Consider the following 25,876-nt stretch of genomic DNA (forward strand, 5'->3'; position numbering starts at 1 on the left):
TTTTCTTGATTGGCAAATTGGCTAGTTCAATTCAGATCGTTACACTTGTTTATATTCATATCAGGAGGTTTGAGCACTTTATGGCTCTCCTATCCATAATTATAAGCCTCGAAAATACGGGTCTTCGTTCTATCAACGAATATGCTGAAATATGTGCATTTGGCGTTACACCGAAACGAACGCTAAATATTTATTTCTTTAGCATATTGATAAACAGAAATGCAAATCCTTCACGGTATATCTAGTCTTATCAAAACTTATTGAATTACATATGCAGGGTGAGTCTTTGACTCGTCCAGATAGTTCAACAGAAGATTCTTGAGGTCAAAAGAAACATTTCTTCCTATACAATGGTAACGGAAATTTTTTTACCGATTTGGCCTTGATGAAAAGATACAGCCATTGTTTTCATAATGAGCTGTGCCACCACTGGAAAAACAAAATTACCTTCAGAATAAATAGCTAAATCTGTGATACTACACATCTTTCGAAAAGAGTTTGCAATTGGTAAAAGCACCGAATTTTTCGAATTTCACAGATATATTTTATTTTTGAACATCAACTTAGTCTCGAAAACGGCGCATTATACGAGAAAATATGAACTGTAATATGAAGATACTTTTATTTTAAAAAACGTTCAAATATTCATTAGATAGCGTCCAACTTAGTTTCCCGAGTTGGGGGTCTTTGAATTTTTGGTATTTTTGTAGTACGTACCTAATTGTAATAATGAGGAATTTGGTAGAGGCAGGTGATATCTGGTGTTCTAAAAAGATTAACCAAATAAATGAAAAACTATATTCCGAAATTCATTTCATTCTATGAAACCGTTCGTGAGAACTGAATATTAGATTTTTTATGGTTTTTCAACAGTCTAAGGCTCAGCCTGTATCTTTTAAACCGAGCCGATTCGGAAAAAAAGTGTTTCTTCTGGCCTCAAGAATCTACTGTTAAAATAGTTGTACGAGTCTAAGGCTCACCCTTTATATACATTGATTACATTTCTGAAATGCGCTACACATGATTTTAGGTAAATGCTTCCATCAATTTGAAAAATTAGCATAATGAATAATTTTAATCTCACACTGACTAAGTTCGAATTCTTCTCCTAATATAAATTCATTACAAAAGAAAATTGTAAAAAAAATATATTACAATCACATTTTAATCACCACCTCAAAGAAAATAAAAATAATTCTTTTATGTTTCTCTAATAATTATTTATCAGTTTGAGAAGAAATTCTACATATTACGCGTGTGCAACTTTTATCGATCATAATTCCTACGTCGTCGTCAGTTCATCAATATACAAATTCAGTTCCTATAAAACTGACTTATGTAACTGTCAATTTTCAAGAAATTAACTCAATTGCTAATTGCGAAATTAATGAGTAATTATTCCTATGATGTTCATTACCCTAATTCCAGTGTGTACGTTCAAAATTGAAAATCCGATCAAATTTTAATGTGCCGTAACATCGTCTTTTACAACTGTAATAACAATATATTTTATTGTCGTAATGCGGCCAGATAATACCATTTCCATTGAAAGTGCCATATTTAACCGTTACGAGTTTTCATAGCTTGTTTTACACCGTTTACTACCATCAGAATCCAATTCCTGTCCATTTCTTTACAGGTGGAATGGAAGTAAAACAGATATTTAGTCGTGAAAATCATGACTAGATCGTTTAAAAAGATTTGTATGAGGAGGAATAGAGTTCCGAGGTACCAAAATAAATGATGAATTTTTAGCGCAGTTTTGCACCATATAAAGAGACAATTATGTTTTATCCCAGAAGTAGAAGTGGGAATCATCTATTGGCCACTTTTTATCTTGTTATAGGGTACAATATAATCAAGTGAACGTCATATATTGAAGAGCTTCGACAGAAATTTACTGGGTATACCAGTGGAAACACAAATTGGATACAAACGTTAAGGTGCTTACAGATTACTCTGACTTGACGTGGGACCACTTCATAATGCGCATGATTCAAAAATCTAACATAGGATTTGAATCGATTTCCAAATTATTCTTTGAATTTATTCGAAATTTCCATTTTATGGAGGTGTCGAACAAAAAAATCCGCACTTTTTTCTGCCCAATATTTTCATAAGATTGACCTGACTTTTTTTTCGCATTTTGTAACTATCTCGTTTCAACCTCACTACAAACAAAACGATCAAAACCCAATTAGAAGATTAGTTTTTATTAAAAGTCCGGTGACCTGAAGATCAGGTTATTCTTCGTATAGCGGGTTTCATAAAACTTTGATTGTCCGATCAACGATTTGACAGTCTCTCGATTTCAAAAAAGTAATCACTGAAACCTTTTTATTTCTGAATATATTGAAGAAGTAGCAATTGAGAATAATTGAATGGACGTCTGAGCATCATAATTTGAAGCGAGAATGATATTCTGAATGATCACGACTTAATTATCGAAAACAAATTGACGCGTCTATTCGTCAATCAAGCGTTGATTCCCCGATCAAGCTTTATGAAACCCGGGGATAATGTTTGATGGATTTGTTCCTCACTTGATGGATGTTTTGATTATGACATTATAGGAGGAACTCGATAGGACAAGTCGAGATGAGTCTTTGGAGGTTTCAGATTATGGGGTTTTAGTTACAATTGTTGTGTGACCCTTTATACTGAGGGTACCTAAAATAGGTCAGATTTCTTTTCTGACTTTTATGGTCTCGGTACTTCTTCCAATATCAATTCTGGTTTGTGAATTTAAGTTATTGTAGAGGCAATTCAAAAATTTCTTTTTTTGTTCAAGGGACATGTCCTCCCACTCCTACCGGCATATTGGCGATAAGTTACATGATAATGTTTTTTGAGTGCTCACCTCATACTACTGGCGAAAGTTCTGCAGCTTTGATCAGCGTTTACATATTCGCCGTCTATAACAGGCCAACGCCTGCCGTGTCAGCTGGTTTCCTGTTCAAGCATTTTTCCATAAAATAATAAATACCGAAGAAATAAATTTTGTGCGTTACTTTTCACTCACTCTACATAATATTTCAGTGAGTCAACACCTCGACGTCATTCTTATACGGGAAAGATGTTCACGTAATGGATTGGTTGGGGAAGATACAAAAAGTTTTTGGATTGATTTAGAGCAACTCCTCAAGAATTATTATGAAAGAAGGCTTCAAGCTTCGAACGATATGTAACGTTCGGAAGAAATATTGAGTAAATAAGTTCGGCAGATATGTTTACCCATTCCAATGTCATATATTGTGCAAGCGTTCTTCCATTCAGACAATCTGAATAATCTATTCATATTTTATGCGTGTGTATACGTTCCATTCGGTCTGTTTTTACGTATTCGCCCTTCCGCTATATTTTTCGAACGCGAAATCTGTTATTCTAATGCAGTGTCAAGGGGTGGAACAAGTTGATTTTTTTCTATTCAGGCATATGGCATTATTGACTGAAATTGATTGGAAAATTATTGACTTCTTACCTGTGAAGCGTTTGAAGATCCTGCGTAAATAGCTGCAAAGTTTAATCACATTAAACTCTCGAAGAACAGATAAGTTTGATAATTTTCTTTTTTTGATCAATCAAAATGAAACTGAGGCACAGTGTAGAAGTATTTACTCTCTTGAGTTCTGGTAACCCTAAACATAACCTAAACACTAGTCGATCACTTGCTGAGCCAACGCTGAAACACTTGAAATACTCTCTGTAATAAATACAATTGTGATTGCTCCTGCCAAAAGTTAAATAGATTTTTTTATGAGTAGGGGAGAGTTCCTTTGAATCGGACGGCCCATGAACCGGACGCTACAGTTTTTTACTACACTCCATAGTAATTTAGCATCCTTTACGTAAACCCTATTTTTGCAACATCGATCGATATCTCTTGGAAAATGGCCGACCCTGTGGCTCGCGCCTTGTTGCAAAAATGGGATTTACGTAAAGGGTGCTAAATTACCATCGAGTGTAGTAGAAAACTGTAGCGTCCGGTTCATGGGCCGTCCGATTCAAAGGAACTCTCCCCTACTAGGTAAAATATGAATCTGTATATAAGCAGAAAGACCTAGATCGTTAGCCCTTCGACACAATATTTCAATAAAGTTTATTACTACTATCATAAACATATGCGGGAGTGTGGACAAATATAGGCTGGTCTAGTTTTTTTACTACTACTTTTTTTTATTACTACTTACATATCTTTAACATGGCTCTCAAAGATAGCAAGTTCCCATCGTGCTGGAAAATGACTAAGGTTGTCCCGGTGTTGAAAGGTGGTGACCCAACTGATTTAAAAATTACAGGCCTATCTCTCTTCTTTCGAATTTTGCAAAGCTGTTCGACATCGCATTATACCAGAAAATATATCCTGCTGTGAGGCACTTGATAAGCCAGGAACAGCATGGCTTTATGTCGAAGAGATCGTGTACTACTAATCTGGCGGTTTTCTCTCAGCATGTTTCTGAGATTCTGGATAGAATTGGCCAGGTGGTCACTATATACACTGATTTTCAGAAGACGTTTGATAAGGTTGATCATAAACTTCTGATACATAAGTTTGGCTTCTCTGATGATCTAGTAAATTTTTTTATGTCCTATCTGTCGTGTCGTCAGCAGTTTGTCTACCTGGAGGGACGCTGCTCTGTACTTTATATTTCTACATCTGGTGTATCCCATGGTTCTAATCTAGGTCCACTGCTGTTTATTATTTTTGTCAATGATCTGCTCCAAGATCTTGCTGGTGAGTACAGCTTTGCTAGATGGCATGGTGGAATGGTGATAGCTGTTGGGGAGCTAATTAATCCTGTTCGTGCATTGGCTTATGCCGACGATTTTAAAATCTTTTGTGATATAGGCTCTATTGAAGACTGCGTTCGCCTACAGCGTGCCCTGAACTCATTGTTGATTTGGTGTGGCAGAAATCTACTTCCATTGAGCATTTTTAAGTGCAATGTCGTCACGTACACTAGGAAAAAGAACTATCTCTTGTATAGTTATAGTTTTTATGGCAGCGTTCTGAGCAGAAAAACGGAAATAAGGGATCTTGGCATTGTCTTCGATCAAAGATTAACATTTGTTCCTCATATGAGTCATTTACTTAGTACGACGTCAAGGATGTATGGATTCATCGTGCGTAATAGCAAATATTTTTCTGACCTGGGAACCATGATTTTGCTGTTCAATGCTTTTGTGAGGAGTAAACTGGAGTTTAGATGCATTGTTTGGAACCCAATATACGAGTGCCATAGACATCACATGGAGGATGTTCAGAGAAGGTTTTAGAAGTACTTGATATTTAAGGAGGAGGGTGTTTATCCGATGCGGGGTTTCGATCATATTGTTGCGTTAAATAAATTCGGTGCAGTTAAGCTTGATGTCAGGAGGGGGATTGCTTGTTTGAGGTTCCTTCATGGACTCTTGAATGGCACTGTTGACTGTCCCGATTTACTCGCTAGAGTAGGATTTCATGTACGACGCCCAAGTTCAAGATCCACACACATGTTCAACCAGAATAGCATGCTACACCCAGAACAAATATATTATTACAGTCACCTGTGTGTATGATTCGTTCTACATTCAATCAGATCTCTGTGATATTCACTTTGATAGAGTTTCCATGATATGTAAAACTTTCATTAATTTTTGTCATAATAAATAAGAGTGTTAGTTTCAAATTTTTTCTGTTAGCAACTTGTTCACTTTTTTAGTTTCACTGTTCATTGCCCTTATCTCTTAGTAATTTAATTCTAGTCTATAAGTTAGCTATTCGCATTTTAGTTTTAGTTTATAGTTTTTGTAGATTTCCTGTTACTGTGCTCTGCCTGTTGGAAATAAATCCTTATTATTATTATTACTACCATCTTACCTCCTTGTTCCATGGTTCTGGTCATCTGCCTAAACCTCAGTACTAATTACATTTTCGATAAGAGGCTTTTGTGCTTATCTTATCGAAATTTTTTCAATTCAAATGTTCATATTTTCCGAAATCAACGAATGAAGAAAATACTACTGCAGCTTGCTGAATTTTGCAGCATAAGAATAACGAATGACATAAATATTTTTTGGCTGGAGGAAGGGGAGCTTATGAACTCTACTGGTGTTGGAAAGTATCAAATGTGAATTAATTGCCACGAGATTTACATGCGTTTAGAAGACTGCCAACTTGAACAATTAATTAAACTTACAAGAAGTTGCTAACCTTCTCTGGGTGTCACAAATTGTAGTTAGTAAATAGAGACTGAATTTTGGAATCGCTATATCTTACAAGTGACAGTGCTGCATTCATACATGGGGTGGGAGCCAAGCATCTGCGATTGATTAGCAGGCAGCGTTAGGCTCTCGAACATGGGAACTGCAACACGCGTAGATGTAAATCTTGTTCTTTTTGACGGATGAGCAACTTTTTTCGGTGACGGCTCAATGTGAAGTTGAGTGGGCATTTATTTTGAAATGGGCGCAAAGATCTCATCCTCTCCATTGACGCAACCATGACAGCGGAAGGATATCGTGATTTAATTGTAGAAACTATTATTGTTGACTTTGCGACAGCCATCGGCGACAGAGTTCCATATTAATCGACAATAATGCTCGTCTACACCTGGTCAGAATTGTGAATGACCGAATGGAAGTGCATGTCATTAACTGTATGGATTGGCAAGCCTCTTCTTCAGACCAAAATTGTATTAAACAAGTCTGGTCTGCCATGTCACAGCGATTACATCGCTCACCTGACCCACAGCAGATATTGCTGCAACAGCTCGCCTATTCTATGACGGTTCTTTGACAAATAATAATTCCTCACACTTTCATTGATAACGTAATTGACACATGCTGATTAGAGCTAAGAGCACTAGAGGACGCCCAACTTGATACTAAACCTCTACTTCAAAGTGTTAGTAACAGTAAACCTTTTTTAGCCTGTAGACTGCACCATGTAAAATCTTCATTTAGTTAATTTCTCTATTAAATTCGAAATGCTACTGTTTTACATGTAGCATTTACTGGACTGACTTTCAGTCCAAACTTGGGCTATTGTTTTCCTAAGCGTATCATCCTCCTTTTTCATACATATACTTCACGAGTGAAAATAGGCTATGCTCGTCGTGCTTTTCGGTTTTATCCACTCCATATTTATTGTTGTTGCTCTAAAGCAGTCTTGTTTACTGTTGCAATTTCAGACAGGTCAACCTGACTTAATAAATATAAAAAATCCACTCAAATTTTTCAGAAAATGACCTATGGGAAGAGTTGTAGCATCTTTCAACAACAGAAGAGTCAGTTAAGAGTTATAAAAATAATGAATTCTCAAAGTCACAATACATTAGTGGTCAGAAAACTTTAACTGGTATCCAAAAAAATAATTTATGTTCAACAAATTCAGAAGAGCTTAATTTATTCATGAGATATGACAATAAATTTATGCCACAAATGAAAGTTATCCTGTATGATACGTCTTGTAAAGAGGCTCGAGTTAACATATTTTATGTTCATCATTTTCTATAACGAATGGTGCCAAATTACCCTGTTATGCATGAAATCAACTACTAACATTCCTTCTTAAAGCGGTGTGTGTTAGATAATAAACGCCTTCGCAAACGCCATCTAATGCATGTTTAATATTCCCGTATGCAACAACGATTACCGCACTTTGTTATCAGCTCATCGCCGGCAGACGTAGCGAAACCGCATGCACGTAAAGACAAAAGACACCGTTGTCTTCTACCATAGAGATGATCGTATTGTTCTGTGGATGCGCATAAATCCACGCCAACAATGCACGACTACTGCAAAATAACTAATTCCGCGGGTTTTCCGCCGTTATTCCTATTAACGTATGGATTTATGTTCTTCGGCCGCAAACCGCATACCCAGTGCCCAGTTCATGAACTGCAGGGCTTCCCTCCTAACCCGTTTTTATTTCGGGTGTTAACGAATAAACATTACACACAACGAAAGAGAACACAGAAATATGTGATTTATTAGCCGACGCTGTCTACGATTGCTGAGCGCAATTATTTATAGTTTACATTTGCGCTTAACTGGACGGACATTTGTTATTCGCAATCGATGCTTTGTGTTCGTGGCTTCCGCAAGGTTATCAAAATAGATGAAGCACTAATGGAAATATCACTTTGGAAGCACCCAGAAATTTCCTTTTCTGTGGTAGTTGCCATTCATCTGCAATTTATAGGAACCATTATGTTTGTTGCTTGATTAAACTAAATCAACTAGTGTTTGAGACGTGAAGGTTTCATTTCTTGTATTTTTAAATTACATACCTGTTTAATATTACATAGTTTCAGCATACTTTGTTCATCAATGTGAGATAGATGATCCGATTTCTATTCTCCTGAGCGAAAGAATAGTCAAGAATAAGGGTCGAGGAGGTAGGTACCCTAACCAAATGTACGACCTCATATTCGCACACTCTCCAACCAAGTTCTAAAAGAACTTCTTCTTTTAGAGTTCAATGTCTCCAACCAACTTTTCCAACATTGAAAATCTCAGTCTCACTGCTATTTCTAGATAACTGTTTGTAGTTATGAAATAAGAATTTCATTCCAACTATAACAATTAATGGTAAACGGGGCTTTAAAATAAAAAAGTTTTATAGTCAAAAATCCACTATTATTTGAAAACAATTCATCTTTCGGCTGACATGTTTCGACTATAAAACATTTATCTTCAAAGCCATACTGAAATGTGGAAACAGTGTAAGTACTTAATTCCAAAAATGCTCCAATCTTGACCTCACCTATAAATAAATAAGAGGACTTTCCCTCCTCCCATTTTAAAATAATCGAAATCCAAATTTCAGTAACATTTTTTGCCATTATCTGCATACATTTACGCTCATTCAGGTATTTTTCATCACGGTCGAATATTTTATCTTGTCTAAAAAAAGTTTAAATAGACCCATTCTACGAAATTATTTCAATTCATCTGTATCATCCGAAATCGAGTGAAAGTAAAATATATTTGTTCACAGCGAAGCGTATGTGATGCTTAAAATTCAGAGCGCATATATTCACTTGGAATAAATTTAATGCCAACCTAACAGTCAGATATTAGAAGTTGTTAAAACGCTTCATTATTAGTAAAGTAGTATAGGTACGAGAGCTTTAATTGCTTGAAATTATACAGGAAAAAAAGCTGAGTAATCCCTTGTGATTTCATATCCCACCTACTGTGTTCCTCATTGAATTATACTATTTCCCTAGAGTTCGGACATACCATTGACTCCTAACGCTAATCGCAATAATGTAGGTAATTTCGCATTTATCGACATCATTTATACGTGATATGTCGCCCTGTGTGGGTCATTATCTTTATTGATCCTGATGGTATTCCATTCAATCATGAATAATATGTTTATCGTATACAGGAACTACAGGGTGTAAATGAATAGTTGCTAAAAAATGTAAGGGGTTATTGCCTATCAAAATAAGTGTGGTTCTTTGATATAATTTTTTTGAGCATCGTCTGCTTGAATATAGCACCCTTAAGATAACACCTGAAATAACTTTCCTCTTATTAACCAGAAAACTCTAAGAAATTATATTGAGCACACATTGTATGAGATTCCAAGGCAATCAAAGAAAGTTGGTGGTGTTTTCCCTACACCATTGCATTGCATTGGGTTTCTCAGAAAAATTGCTTTTCAGGTACTATTTTTAGGGGGCTGTGCTCTGGGCTATATCTAAGCAGGTTTGTTCAACAACAAAAAAATATGTATAAATAAACAGGGTGTCCCGGAAACCGACGTCAATCCGGCACATGGCTCATTTCTGACCAGAATATCAAAATATGGTTCTAGTAGAAGTGTCTTGGTTTTCGAGATATTGACGGTTTTGTGGAATTCGTCGAAATCATCACCTCATTGATTGTTTTCAAAACCACGGCTACAAATGTTGATGTTTTGTTGTTTTTTTTTTCTAATCGAATATTAGGGATGAATCAGTCTATTCAACATGATCAGATTATCCCAAGGTTACTATGGTGTTTAAAATAATAAGTTTAAAATGTCGACGCCGAGGTGGATAGAACATGTTGTAACTTGAAACCTCGAAAGGCACCCAAGAATGTGCGTAATTCTGTAATAATCCTTACATTACTGTGCCGGAGACAACTGGTGCAAATAGTTATAACAACAATTTAATAACTTTTGTTAACACAGAACTCAACAAACTGTTCAAATTCATCAAGGTCAGACGTGAATGCGGTTCTTTACGAAGTATTTCAGGTTCTCATTTCGTATTTCTTCCGAAATACAATTTTAGTTCAGAAGATTTTGACTTTCGGTGTTGAACCTTCTGGTATTCCCATAAAGGGTGTCTCCGCCACACGTTATTCAATCCCAAACTAAAATGCATTTCGGCAACTTTTCAGAAAAAACTCGTCAAGAAATATAAACTGTCGAAAGATAAAAAACCTTTTTTTTTTGTGTCTGCCATATGACAGGCTTCATTATTATATGCCTGTTTCTGTGATGAATGATGCTGGCAAGGTGCCTTGTCAAATTCATTGCATCCTGAAGGTAGTGTAAGTGATTGAATAATAAAAGGGAGAAGAAGTATATGATTAATTCCACCAAATGTACTTTTATCGAAATAATGGACGTTTTGTGTTTTCGCAAATAGTACGAACGTTAGAGTTGAACAAAATTATAATTTTGCCCAACACTTGTCGATGTCAGCTTCCGAGCAGCTATTAGTCTTCCTCTGGCCTTGAATGAGCATGATCAAATATTCAGAACGATGTTGCAGCCATCAATATTATTTATCTGCGGAACATGACTACCGATATGAAGCAATCATCCACAGTTTCTCTTTATCGATTCAACATGAATTTTAAGATAATGTTATACCATTACTGAAACGAATTCCAGCCAAGTTATGAATAGCCAATTACTAACGTTCTGCTGAGATATAATTTTCTGCGCTGTTGCAGATTATTATGCGAAAATTCATTGCACTATTATTCGGAATTAATTAGTAGACGAACATAGTCCTTAAATGTTTTAATTAGGATGACTTATGATGACTATGAACATCTTTTTTCGTTCTGAGCGTTCATGCCCCATAATTATTGATTCCCAATAAGCAGTTCAGAATCAGATATTCGAGGTGATCACTATTTGCTTCCACCAAATTCTTTAATTCCCTAATGCTAGAATATATCCTTAAAATGTATTCGGATAATTTTCGAGTATCGATTATATTAGAAATCCGTTCCGTACCTATTATTATATTATCTTCATTCTCTATAGGTACTGAAGTACGCCTCAGAAGCTCTGTGAGCTCTGTGAGCCGAGTTCGAAGAACCAGTTGTATTCTGGGTAGGCTTTGTTATTAATGTGTCCCGACGCCAACACAGCACAGCACTGTTAATTTTAACCCAACAGTGAAAGATGGCCGTACCCGTATTGACTAGAAAATGTCTTCTCTAGCCCGGGATCGAACTCAGTACCTTGCGGTATACTGAGCCAACGCTTTTAACCACCAAACCACAGACGCTAAGGTCGCTAAGTAAGAACATGGAACTCATCCTACAAAAAGTGTTACGTTACTTCAAGACCTAACTGAAATCAATTCAGAATGTTCTGAGATGCACCTGGATTTCTCTTCCGAATAGGAAAGACAACAATTCATTTTCAATTTCATTTTCCTTCCGATCAACTCTTCAAACCAGGATTAGATTCACTCCTGAAAGTAATTTTCTCGAGTAATGAAAATGATAAAATTGTCAAGGTAATAAAGTATATCGAGTTTTGAAGAATAACTCATTCTGATGTTTCAGAGATAATATTCGTCGCCAATTCGAGGCAAAACGTGATTTCCTTTTATGAGTCAACAAGAACTTAATTAAAGAAGTTTAGAGGAACGAGTGCATTCTTGTGTAAGCCAAAGTTAGCCCGGAATAAAGAGAGAGTAGACCAGATTGAGGCTGTCACATTTAAGAGGTATTAAACGAACGAAAAAGGTTGGGGATTTCAATGTAATCAACTAGAATTATCTCGCGTTCCATAGTAGCATTGCAAAAAATACCCATTTTAATCACAATTGTTTCAAATGAGCTGTAAAAAAATCAAATGAGGTACATTACAATTCCCAACGATTATTGACGATTTAATTTTCGAATCAAATAATATCACATCATAAATTAACAAAATCATACGGTTGTTGGAAACCGGCGATAGTTCAATCCAGTACCTATCTAGAAACGACAGACCTTTCTATACCTAAAAAAGTTATAAGTTTCTAAACTGAACACACACTGAGCGCGCGTACAATATTATTTCCGTGAAAATCCTGAAACAGTTTGCGTTTCATTTTTAACGTCTTGTTGTAGGTCTTTTGGCGTCATCACAGATTTTGACAACTAATAACATGTGATATCTTATTCAGAAAGTCCTATTTCGATCATTAGGTCTATTTGAATAGTATATTTCATCATTACCAGTTTATAAAGTACGCTATTTCGCGCGATGAGTTGCAAGTACGAAAAAAGCCTTTCTGGACGTGTAATGAACGATATTTTTCATTATACCATTCTGAAAACAAGAACACAGGAAAAAATTAAGTATTTGCAATGATTATTCAAAACATTGACATCTACTGTAATGGAGCAATCGCTGCTTTGTGTTCCCAAAAGAAGAAATAATTATTTTTTCTGTGACAGGAAGAAAGTTTAACACTTTATCTCTCTTGAGTAACAAATGTTATTTCGTCAACAGGTATAAAATGTACTCGAAAACGTCGCATTGTACGAGGAAATATGGGGACTACCTACTTTTTCTCGACTTTCATTTTACGAATTAGTCAAATATTCATTAATTCACGTTTAACTTACTCTTAAGAGAATCTATGAATTTCTGGTATTTTCATAATGAAGAAAGTGAAAGATGTGGGAGGAATTTTGTATTCCTAGAAGATTAATTACATCAATGAAGAACTATATTCCGAAAATAATTATTCTATTCGATTGAATCGTTCGTGAGGAAGATTGAAAATGACATTTTTTTGGATTTCCAACACCTGTATTTTTTGAACCGAGCCGAATTGAAAAAAATGTTGAAGGTAAAAATTATGTCTCAAGAATTTAATGTTGAAAGTATGTGGATAAAAAAGTAATTCTATTTCTTAAATAATCTGATGTGAGAATTGAACTATTAATTCAGCAGATACATTATGTGATGAAAATTCTTTGTTGAACTCCTTGGTCCCTACCAATTAGCAATTACTAGGGAGTAATTCACCTAAACCACTCGCTAGTCCCGAACCCCAGTTTTGCAATCAATTTTACCTGAGTCTGATACGAAATTTCATCGGCGGAAATTAAGAGTGACACGAAGAGTAGAAGGAATGGGTTGATTTCAGTGCATGAGAATGCTCCAGATTTGGGAACGTCATCGGTTGGTTGGAGTAATTGCAAGTATTCCGAGGCGTACCTAATTTTAAAGGTCCAATCATCATTAATGAATATTACCAGTGAGTTGTTATCCCGGGTTTGATATTAAATGATATGGTGAAATTTCAGTGCAAAAAAAAATATGAATTGAAAAAATAAAGAAAAAAAAATAAGAAAGAAAGAATGTCGTACTGGCAAATGGCTTCCACGGAACCAACAGATGACGATCACATGATCGCTATCTAAAAATAGGGCTTACTTGTTGTATTTTAGTTTTCTTTTGCTTTTTCAACTCAAACTCACCTTTACTCTATCAAATCGAATTTGCTCCTGCGTGACTCGTATCACGTTCTAATGCTAGGAAATGCTCGTGTGAGTAAGTCGTACCCTTGAGTGCTTTATTCAATATACCATGATATTACTAAAAATATTTTTACAATTTCATGTTTGGTTTTCATGTTGTTATGTGCTATAAAACTATGAAAAAAATCGTTATTTTTTCAATTCTATTTTTTTATGATAACAATTAGATAGAAAAAACTAATATCGTCAGTGCAATGAAGCATACATATTTTTGGGATATAAATATAATCTTTCGAATATTCCCCTGTAATTCTATCAAACAACCCCAATCTCGATGGCATAATGAAGTGTATAAACTACACATACACTTTTTTGATGTTGACGTTTTATAACCATGATTTCTTCTCAGTCCTCATTCCTCATTTACCTGTGGTATTTCATTAAAATCATTAGAAACAATTATAACTACTTATTTGCTCTCATGAAGTATTCATGAATAATTTATGGTAGTTCTCGGCCAAACTCTGATTAGTTTTGCATTTTTATGTTCATCTCTGGGCATTTCTCTATAATTCAAGTTAACGTTTCGTGGTAATTTTTTTATTTTTCTGAACTCAAACGACTGATACTTTTGTGAAACAGTCATGTCAGTAGAAAAGTTTCGAAAAAATGTGTCATCTACAGAATATGTATTTTGATTTTATGTTGCCAATCTGGAACGTTAGTAGTGTTGTGCATAAGACCACAATAAATGTATATCGACACATTTAAATCGGTGATAGGTGAATTTCTTATTGATCTTTCAGGATTCGTTATTTTTGTTTATAAGCTGAAGATATTGAGGAAGGCTCTAAAAGACACAGTCGTCTACTATTTCTAGTTGTGTTGAGATCTATAGTGGCCGTATGGACCGTTTCATTAAACGAAGATTAAGTCCTGATACGACGTTCAAGCATTTAATTTCTATGCAATAAAAACGGTTTGAGAAATTAATCTCGTTCAATGAGACGGTGCATATCGCCATTGATTTATAACAACTGATGTATTATAATATAGGTCGTTCATCACATAACAGTTTTCAAACTTATTTTGCAATCTATCTCTTCTATTAAAAAACATTGATTTCAAATCTCGAGATTTTCTTAACATGTAGCAATATGTGTTTATATTGTTCACTCAAATGCAACAAAATAAAACAAACAATTAATAAGAATCAGGACCCTATACAGAGTATTTCATAAGTCGTTGACCATAGCCTAATGGTGAATGCAGTTCATACAGGCCTTTCAGAAGAGTTGCTTGTTTTGTATCCTAAGGCTATTAGTTTCGGAGATACGGGGTAAATCATGAACATTGGCCTAAATTTGCGATAACTATTCACATCCCTTACAGAAATTTCATTATTGCCATGAAAAGCTACATAATTTATTCTAAGAAATTCAATTTTCACTTTGCATGGCACATCTGTCACAAGGGAAGAGGAACCAGACGAATTCATATTTTATGTCATTTTTCCGAAATGCGGTCCTGTTTTTATTCCTTCGGTGATAATATTTATTGTCTTTTGGCGAGATTCTGAATTATTTTAAATTCTGTTGAATTCTTTTTCATTTTAAATCCTCAGCACGTACTCTGTGTTCGTGAAAAAGTGATTATAAATATGCAAAGTCGAGCTGTGAATTCTTTTGAAATTACATGTTGAATTTAGATACACATGATGTAAACCCTCTTGGAAAATGTAATCCGTAAGTGTATTTGCTTCACAACACACATATGTGTTGAAAATTTATTCTCCCAAAAAACATTGACCTCTTTATTTCCTTTTTTCCTTTCATAAAATAACAATGAAAATGTAGTATCATAAAAGATGTTCGAAATGAAGTTCTTCCATTTCGACACATTTCGTAGCACTTAAAATCAGATTATTTATTGCCATCTTATCATATCGGGATTTTGTTAAAATTCTCCGCAGGCTTCTTCTATCCTCTGTCGCAAATGCTTCTGTGCAATGTCTGTCACTTTTTCACGCACAATCAGTGAGGACTGAGGGTTTAAAATAAAAAAGACAGAATTTAAAAAAAATCAAAATATTGACCGAAGGCAATGAATGATATCATCAAAGTACTAAAAACAGGACCGCATTTCGAAAACATGACATAAAACATGATTTCGTCAGGTTCTTATGTCCTTGTGACAAGTGTGCCATGCAAAGTGAAAATTGAATTTGTTAAAAGAAATTATGTCTTTTTTCATGGCAATAACGAAATATCTGTAGGACATGTAAAAATATGGATTTTGTGGCTTGAAAGAAAAATCATGATATTCTGAGTACTGAGCTGAAAATATTGATATTTCATGAGCCGTTTGAAAGAGCATTCTGATGTGAACAAACCCATAAATTTGATCGAAATGGACCTTGCATTCCAGAGTTATGGCTATCGCAAATTCAGGCCAATGTTCATGAATCACTCCGTATCTCCGAAACTAATAGCCTTAGGAGACAAAACAAGCAACTTTTTGAAAAGCCTGGAGGACCTCTGCATTCACCATTTGGCTGTGGCCAACGACTCATGAAACACCCTGTATACTGAGGCCATATTTCAATTCAAACTCTATAAAGTTTTTCATTGTATTTTTTTCTAGATCAGCATGAATACCTACTCTCTTCAAAATTAATAAATCATTGGTGTGCTTCATCTATGGAATTTTTGCGAAAGACAAAAAAAATTCTTGGGACCTATCTGGATTGTTCCTGAATATGTTGCTTTCTAAAGGTACTTCAACACAGTATCCCCTTAAAATTTAAAATCAAAAAATCAAGAATTTTGATTCACTGCTCCAACTTTATGACTTATGAAGAGAAGAAAACACTTTTAAATGGTCATTTGATGTTTCCCTCTATATTCGTGTTAGGAATATGTATATATCACTCACCCTGTACACCTACACGGAAAATAGTTGCTTACTTTTCACCATTCCCTTTCCATTTATATCCTTTGTTGAACTGTAGACTTCTTCCAAGAAGCAAGCTTGAATTTTTTTGTGCTCACCGGTTCCCTGTATTCAAATATTGAACATTACCATGAGTAGAATAAGTTGAGCGAATACATTCCTTCATCCTTTTTCGTGTTACAAATTATTTCATTATTGATATAGGACTAATCCTTGCCAAAAAATTTTGTAGGTACATAAGCTTCTAGAATTCAACTACTGATATCATCATTGGGTAATTAAACTTGCTTCTCGCTAGTGGAATGTTTAAAAAATATCACAACCGTCCAGGGTAAAATTCAAGCAACAAATACGTTGTGGAGTTTTATTTTCCCCCCGTGGGTATCGAGGGCGAATTAGCCATCTCTTTCATCAAGGTTGATATGGCCCTAAGCTGCCGAATCATTTACCCTTCTGAATTTGGAGTAACTAAAATATCCAACGGGGTCATTCGTTCCTCACTGCTCTGTTGAAATCCGGAAGAGATTATTTTTCGAATTTAGATTATGAACGACTTTGGATTATATGTGCCGCGGGAGCGTTTTTCGAATTCTACATTCAGGGCGGCCAGCGTGGACAAATTGGATTTTAATTTAGATTTATACATTTCCTTTTCGAGGATACGAACTTGACAAAATGGGCCAGGTGGTGGCTTTTGTTTCAGTGCAAATCTTTTGGGTTAGTTGGATTGTATTCCGCATTTTCAACGTATGAAGATCACGTTATGTATTATAAATGGATTAAAACTCGAAAAGTATTTATTTTCACTCCTGATATCACAGTTGAAATTACAACAAATAATTTATCATTTGTACCTACGTCAGATAGTAGGTACACATTATGATTTCATAACCAAATTTTTCAGATATTCAATTATTTCGTATTCGACAAAGAATACATTTCGTTACTGATAATGGACTATTGGAAATGTAAATGTGGAACTGGAGAAGTGAACTGCAGAGAAGGTACTGATAATGGCAAATAAGCCAGAAACCGGTCTTCCTGCTAGTCTTTCGATCGATGACAGCATGGTTCCTGCAGTTCACTTCTCAATTTAGATTTTCTCTAATCCATTATCGTTGATATTATTACACGTCCTTTTTCCAGGACGTTTATACGAAGGCGTAGAAGGGCGACATAATATTTTGAAAATTATTTTCGCTAAATTCAAAGTAGGAATGGATTCAGGCTAGATGCACAGGGTATGCCACGACGACATAGATTATTTCTCCATCATATATATAGAGGGATTGGTTTCTTAATACAATGTGTTTCTTTTTCAATTAATACTCAAATTCATTCATATTGTGTGTTCGCATATTTACGATGCATCTCATTGTTATTTATACAGAATGTTCTTTATTGATACTATTCAACTCTCCTTGAATGATGAAATCATTTAAAATAACGTTATGAAAATTTTATACAGGCTGTTGTATGACGTTTTCGGTCATTTATCGATATACAGAGTGTTTTATAAAAACTAGTTTTCCATATGTAGGTAGGTACAGTATATGAAAATCGATGAGGAATATTATGCAAACATGGTTCTATTTTCTTCAGTGGAGGGGTAATTACATACAAGCTGCATTTGGTTCTGACTTTCTCGTGAGAAAAACAGAGAATATATCCGAGGACATAAATTCCTTACATTGGCGTAGTCAGTTTTTTTTTTGGTGGGTCCTGGAGAGCTCCATGTTGTTTAATGGTTATTTGATCGAAAATTAAGTCGATCTGGGGTGAGAGGGAGGCCGTGTCTATCCTGGACCCTACCTGTCTACGACCTTGAATTCATAATCAGTCAAAAACATATACCTAATGACAATTTTTCTTCAATAAAATACATTTAATTCAATATTTATCAAAAACAACGTGTTTATTTTGTAAAATCTGAATCCTCTCATGAATATGTCAGTATATTTGGAAATGAACCTGGTCGTCATAGAGCAGACTATATCTGGTTTTCTTACCGTTGTAACGTAAGAAATCTGAAGTAACATAAAAAACACCAGGAGCACATAATATTCCTCGTCCATTTAGATAGCCTCAAGAATATCTCGTACATATGAGAAACAAGTTTTTTCATAAAACATCCGGAATATACTTAAAACAAAGATCCATGCCATTAAGGAACACCCTGTGAAAGGTTCTCATACCATTGTTATGACCTCTCACCCTGTGTACATAATCATAAATTCATCCTAAATGTGGGAGCACCAATACTATTATATGAATATTTGTAGAAAAGCAACCTGTATTTCCACATCGTCATAGAATAGCCTGTAGAAGGTCGGAACTAAATAGCACTCCTAGTTTGAAGACGAAATTTTGTTAAATATGTTTTAAATACTATGTGGCCCTTCTTCGCCTTCGTACGTTAGACTATTCAATTTTCATTGAGTACATTTTGTGTTTCCAATTCAAGAACAAAGTGATTTGGAGATTGCGGTTAACAACCCAAATTCAAAGGTTTTGACGAATCAGCAGAAGAAATGTCGAATTAATAAGGTTCCTATTCTTCCCGCTTACCATAATTTTTGACTTATTTGACCTCATTAGAGTAACACTTGCAAGTTTATAATTAATCAACAGCTCACCCTACGATTTTCAGACTGTTTTGAGATCTATGTTTTAATTCTTAATGATGTTTGATAAATTGTTTTTAGTTTATTGTCATAAACAATAGATTTCGTAATATTTCAATTTTCATTGAAATTAACTTCAATTACTCCTAGCTTTCCCGAATATTATGGTGAAACATTCTATACAGGCTTTTCGATGATGTATTACAAGTAGGCTACTGCCCTTTGAATATTTTTTTTTTGGGGTGGCCAGAGTGAAGGGGGTTGGACAGAGTGGGTGCTTGAAGGTGCCATTGTTCTTTCCACCCTATACTAATAAAACATTTCAAAATGTTTTTTTGTACCTCTTCGGAGATATATCAATGACTAGTTTCTGAAAACCCATGCATGCACCCTGCATATTTGAAAATATGTATAAAGTGGCCTCTCACATGGTGCAGCGCATTTGGATTTTTATTTATGTCCTTGTTGTGTCAGTGGTTCTTTGCGATCGAGTTAACTCCTTCGTTTTATGTTCACTACGGATTCAATTTATACTCGGGTCAGTTCTCCAGCAATTCAGACAATAGCTTCTCAATTTTGTTCCCGATAACGAACGTTCGCTCGATTCTATTGTTTGAAAACAACAGTTTCGTCGATATCGAAAAAATATCTGGGGCTCCTCTGCCGTTACTGCGGAGCCGTATGTACTTTCAGTATTTTTATTTCGAAATAAAAATCTCCGGAATATCCTGTAACTATGTAGAACTAGAAATGTTCCAAACTGAATTTAATCAATATATTTATTTCGAATATCGTCATGAGAAAAACATAACAAATAATCATTCGTTTTTGATATGTAGACCTCAAATTATCTAGCGCTTAGAGCTTTAAAAATTTTGACATTCTAGAACTTTCATTATGATCATGAGCTTCGCTCGCTTAATATATCATTTCGCAGCGTTAGTAAAGATATACTTTGAATAATTCAGCAAAGATAATGAGCAGAAAATCAACAAACCTCATTACGAAAAATGAAATCGAAAAGTAATAATAATTGATAATCTATAAAAATAGTCAATATCAAAAAAATTAATAAACATCTAAAGAAATTAAGAACACTAAAAACCTCCCCCTTCCTCCTCCTCATTCGTCCAGTCCTGAACATAGGCCTTTTTCAACCGCTTCCATGTCTCCCTATCCTATGCCATGTTTATCCACCTCCACCTCTATTGCATAATTCGATAATGCACAATCCAGAAGAAGTTCTTTATTATCTCAGCCTATTTCGATATGCCAGTCGCACAAGTTCAAAAAAACTCTCTCCGTCAAAATAATGGGGTGAAATTTCTTATTCTTCTCTACTCCTACTTATCCTTTCTCTACAAAATTCTCGCAAGAAAACGGCAGAGATTAATTTGTATGCAACTGAACAGAGAATTCTACCGAAAGTGCGTATGCAACGGTATATAATTCATGGCGCATGAATTTTCGAGCAAATTCTCTAGAGAATTCTCGACTGTTGCAAACGGGCTTAAGAGTATTTTTCATTAGGAATAAATGGCGGAGATATGGATGAATTTTAATTCAATCCATGTCAGTCAAAAGTCCTTTTCAAATGGAACATTATTTTGGATTGAATTAAAAATGTTGAAATTGTTTATCGTGAGTTATCATAGAAAGCTATAGATAAATGCCTCCGCGGCCTTTTTTATAGAACTCGAGCTCTACAAAATTGTATATCATCACTTTCTTTTATCTTTTATAGTTTACCTAGCGTCGGCCATGAAAGCCTGAAATTAAAAGCTTCATTCATTACTTGTTCACAAAAAATCTAAATTCTTTGTCATCTCTTCCTCATATAGAAATGAATTTCACACGAAAACCTACTCGAATAAATTCTCTACACTACAGACTAAAGTGGAATTTTCATCAAAATCGGACATCCGGTTCCGGAGTTATGTGAAGACAAACATAGAAACAAACAGAGAAATTAAATAATAATAATATAATAATAAGGTTCTTTATTTTCTTCAGGTCAACACACAGTTATCGAAAATCTTATAAATAATATCGTGAGTGAAACGAAAAATAAATCTCAAACAAAATAAAATTAAATATAATATATCGGGTGTCCCAAGGTAGTGGCCTTTTAGATTATTATGGAAACTATTGCCGGATGTACGACAATTTGGCAACAACTTTGTTATTTTAAATTGTACATCCGATATTCCTATTTTCGTATGATACTCCATAAAATATCTAATCTATTCACTCCTACTTTTTCATACCTATCTTTAACGGTTTTTGAGTTATTTATTATTTTTCCAAATTTAAGATCAAATTGGCGTTGTTACGAAAATGAATCTAGTTCGCTCAATATTTGAGAAGTCAGAAATTTAGCAAGTCGTTCGATATTGATTTGATCTATGTCACTGCTTTTGAATTATAGTTGTCAGTTATACAGAATAGACCAAAAAAAATCATCATTTGCCAAGTTACAAAATCGTAAAAAAGTCTGTTTTTTCAAATTAGATACCTAGTATATTTTTCAATTTTTGGAATCAGTACAACACACTCTACTGAAAAATATACAAGGTGTTTAATTTGAAAAAACAGACTTTTTTACTTTTTTATAACTTGGCAAGTGATGATTTTTTTGGTATATCCTGTATAACAGACAACTATAATTCAAAAGCAGTGACATAGATTAGATCAATATCAAATGACTTGCTAAATTTCTGACTTAAATCTCAAATATTGAGCGAACTAGAGTCATTTTCGTAATATGCCAATTTGATCAAAAATTTCGAAAAATAATTAATAACTCAAAAACCGTTAAGGATAGTTAGGAAAAAGTAAGAGTGAATGAATTTAATATTTTATGGAGTATCATAAAAAATAGGAATACCGGATGTCCCATTTAAAATAACAAAGTTGTTGCCAAATTGGTACAACCTGCAAATGGAAATGTGAAATTTTTTTAAAAATGTACCTTACATGGCCAAATATCGATCCACAAAATTTGAAACCTTTACCATCGATAGTTTCCATAATAATCTAATAGGCCACTCACCTTGGGACACCCGATGTATAATATAATATAGGTGGAATTCATCAAGTATACCAAATTAAATCAAAAGCACCCAATACATCCAATTTTGTACACAAAAAAAACATACTGATTGGACCAATCATTATAGTTCTTTTCGATCAAGTAAAAATTCAAAAAACATCCTACTAACAAAAGCAAAACTATCATAATTTATATCACAACAACCCGAAATCCCATTGAACAATGAACACATATGCGTAACAGGTGACTGGACAAGTGAATTCGTCCTAGGAGTACTCAAATAGAACACTTAATTAGATCTAGAATTCAACCTTTCAACCAGAAAATCTACCATGCAAAAGGTTGTAAAGAAGTTTGAGGGACTTAAGCTCAATGCTAGTATCAAGTGATTTGACCCTGAATCTACTCAACAAAAGGTTCTGATCGAAGCCGGTCATCGGGTAAACACTTGGAACATATATACAAGGAATGGAAAATAAACATTTGTTGTTGTCCAAAGACTAAAGTGAGATAGTTGATTAGTGTCGCTAATCACTATTGAGATCAATCAATCTGACATCATTGTCACGTCAATTTTCCGTACAAACTGGTAGAAGCTATATAAATTCATTTGTTTTACGCCACTGCCTTAGTGTCGCGCTAGACAGAGAAGCATCGAATGTTTGTACCACAACAAATACATTCATAGCACGTCAACGTCCATTCCATGTATTTATGTTCTAAGGATAAACACCATCTTCCCTCCAAACAAAATATTTTAGAAATTTCCGCTGAACTGATTCCTCATTCAGGTTCAAATTATTCACTGCACACCAATCTGAAATGGCATCCAGTACCATCTGTAAGATGATAGAATTACTAATTGTCTTTATTTTCCTAAATATTTTCAAATCATCGGCATACATAAGTTTACCAGTAACAATGAGGTCCATCACATCATCAACAAATAGGAGAAAGAGAAGTGGCTTGCAGCCCTGTGGTACACCAGATCCCGCCACAAATTCAAAAAAAGATTGTCCCTCGAAACGAACAAACTGACATCTATCGAACAAATAAGATCCAATCAACAGTATCAGATCGTCTGGAAAGCTTCATTTCTTTTTTAACTTTCCCAACAATATACGATGATCTATTCGATCGAATAGTTTCGTAAAATATGTGTATACGACAGACAAACTATCAAACACTCGTTCTTTCACACTTATAATATCAGTAAAGATATTCAGAGTTAAGTTTCCAATTGAGTAATGGTGCTTGACGTTTTTCAATTATTCAAACCAAAAATCTAAAAATTGGTATTGCATTACTTAACCTGAATGTATTTTTATGTTCGATGGACCCAACAAAATTGTTGAAGGGAAAACCTCTTAAGGCGTTGAAAATTATGGAAACCCAGGATTCTTGTTCTAGTGAAGGAAATTAAAAATCTCAATGAGGTATTCTCATCTACTAACATAAGTGAAAATGTTTACCATCCAGAAAATTGTACTTATTTTCAAAAAAAAATTATAAGCAGTATATTTAGTACATGAAAAAGAAGCATTGGGCATTGAAAAAAAAAAGAATTCAAGGTGAAAGTTTTTTAAGATCCGTTTATCAGCTTCATACAGAAAACTCCCTGTGTTCGAAGAGAAGAAACGGGAATAGAGTGGCCCATCAACTCCATATTCATACCTTTGTGACCACACGGCAAATTCAGAATTCAATTTGGTGAGCTTCCAGCAGTACACAGCAATATTTGAGTTAGGAGTTCAAAGGGCAGTTATGCTTGTTAACTGTTTGATGGTAGTTGAAATTTATTTCCAAAGTAGTCGAATAAAATCCAAGTAAATATACACATAAAACCATAATGTGCAGTGGAGCTGATAGTTAAAAGTTTCAATGATGTCAAATTAAAAACGGTTACTAGTGTTCGGAAACTTCTGTCGTTAAGAAAGGCGATGCTGAAAGTAGTAAAGATTAATTTTCGTCACCAATACTTAAATATTCGGCAGATATAAACTCTGTTTACTGTCGCGGGAAAATCTCGTCGTAAGTTTTTGAAAGGCACAAATAAAAGGAGAATTAACAGACTATTCGTTCGGACCGTGTTTCAAGAAGGAATGCTCGGATCCTCTCAGTTCAGGGCTCAATTTTCACTCAAACGGAATTGCTTTCAGGAGATTGTCTTGTCGCTGCAGCTTATAAGTACAACAGAGTGGAGTTCCTAGTATAATCAAGACGTTCTGGACAATATGTTACACAACACATAGAGATCGGTCAAGATTTTTTGTTTCCGAATTTTATCAAGGGTGAATATAAGGCTAGCTGCTGGATTATCCTACAACGACTTTTCCATTTAGTATTGGACTTCATTATGAAGGTGAACAGTAGAATTCGTCACTCGAGGAAATTTTTTATAATTTTGACATCTTAAGTGATCCTTTCTAAAATTAATTGACGTTTTGGAAAAATTTGCATACGCAAACAGTAAAATATGGATGATGAAACGATCCTTTCTTCGATAGAAACGAATGAAAATAATTATTTCCTTCACTAGACGATATACATATCTACATATTAACTCATTCGCTCTCACGCAATCTTTATTTCAGAATATCTCAAGAATGCTGTAATTGAAGTAGGTACAGGAAACATTCAGAAGGCTTCACCTATTTTCATGTTCCAATTTGAGGATAAAACGTATTGTTTGAATAAAATCAAACAATTATGACAATCCTGTTTGAGCCTCCTGTAAATCAGAATCCAATGTTGCCCAGAGAATTATATGGAAATTTTTTTGGGTAACCAATATTATATATATACCTGATCTCTGGTTGTGATTTGCGTTTCTCTGAGATAAAAACAGTTTCTTTCAAGCCTTTATTTATAATTTTTTTTGAAAAATCATGCAAAACTGGAAAATTACTCAACACAGCTATAGGGAGTGCTGCACAAAATGAATGTAGTAATTGAAAATACATTGGCGAATGAGAAAATATACCAGGTGTTCCATTCGATATACAGGAGTTGATATGCATATCCGGTATAACCGAAAGTTATGAATCATTGCCAATATTTCAAAAAAGGGGATCCATTTTCCTCCTGTTGTTGTACGAAATTTCAAACAGATTCGATGCTTACGTATTTCCCCTACTGAGCACTCCCGGTGGGAAACGCTGTATATTTCACTGTGTCGTGAACAAAAAGAAATTTCAGAAAGATTTTTGAGAGGATTATCGACCTCAGGTTTAATGTAAGGAAAATATATAGGATTCGATATTATCGAATTTTCTTATTGAATTTAAGTCACGCATTTGGATATTTTCATTTTCATCATAAAGTCTATCGAACGAAATTTTTCAATCCATTGCAACAGGAGCAAGATGACCCATATACATGTTATTTTAGTTCACTTATAAATAAAAAAAATGTATTTCACTAAGGCCCGGTACTTTCACCTTCGAATAAATTTTATTCAGTGGGAATAAGTATCTGTCAAATAATTTCCTATCTAAAGAATACATTATTTTGGTGCTTTCAGATAAAATTATTTGACGAA

General features: G+C 34.6%; 1 protein-coding gene across 3 annotated transcripts in view; it reads left to right on the forward strand.

Moving 5' to 3' along the window:
• LOC123306664 (nephrin-like) overlaps positions 1–25,876 on the forward strand; it is a 721,736-nt gene that overhangs the window by 410,431 nt on the left and 285,429 nt on the right. The gene's annotated exons all lie outside the window — the stretch shown is intronic.

The sequence above is a fragment of the Coccinella septempunctata genome, chromosome 2 (genome assembly GCF_907165205.1).
Source record: "Coccinella septempunctata chromosome 2, icCocSept1.1, whole genome shotgun sequence".
NCBI classification, from domain to species: Eukaryota; Metazoa; Arthropoda; class Insecta; order Coleoptera; family Coccinellidae; genus Coccinella; species Coccinella septempunctata.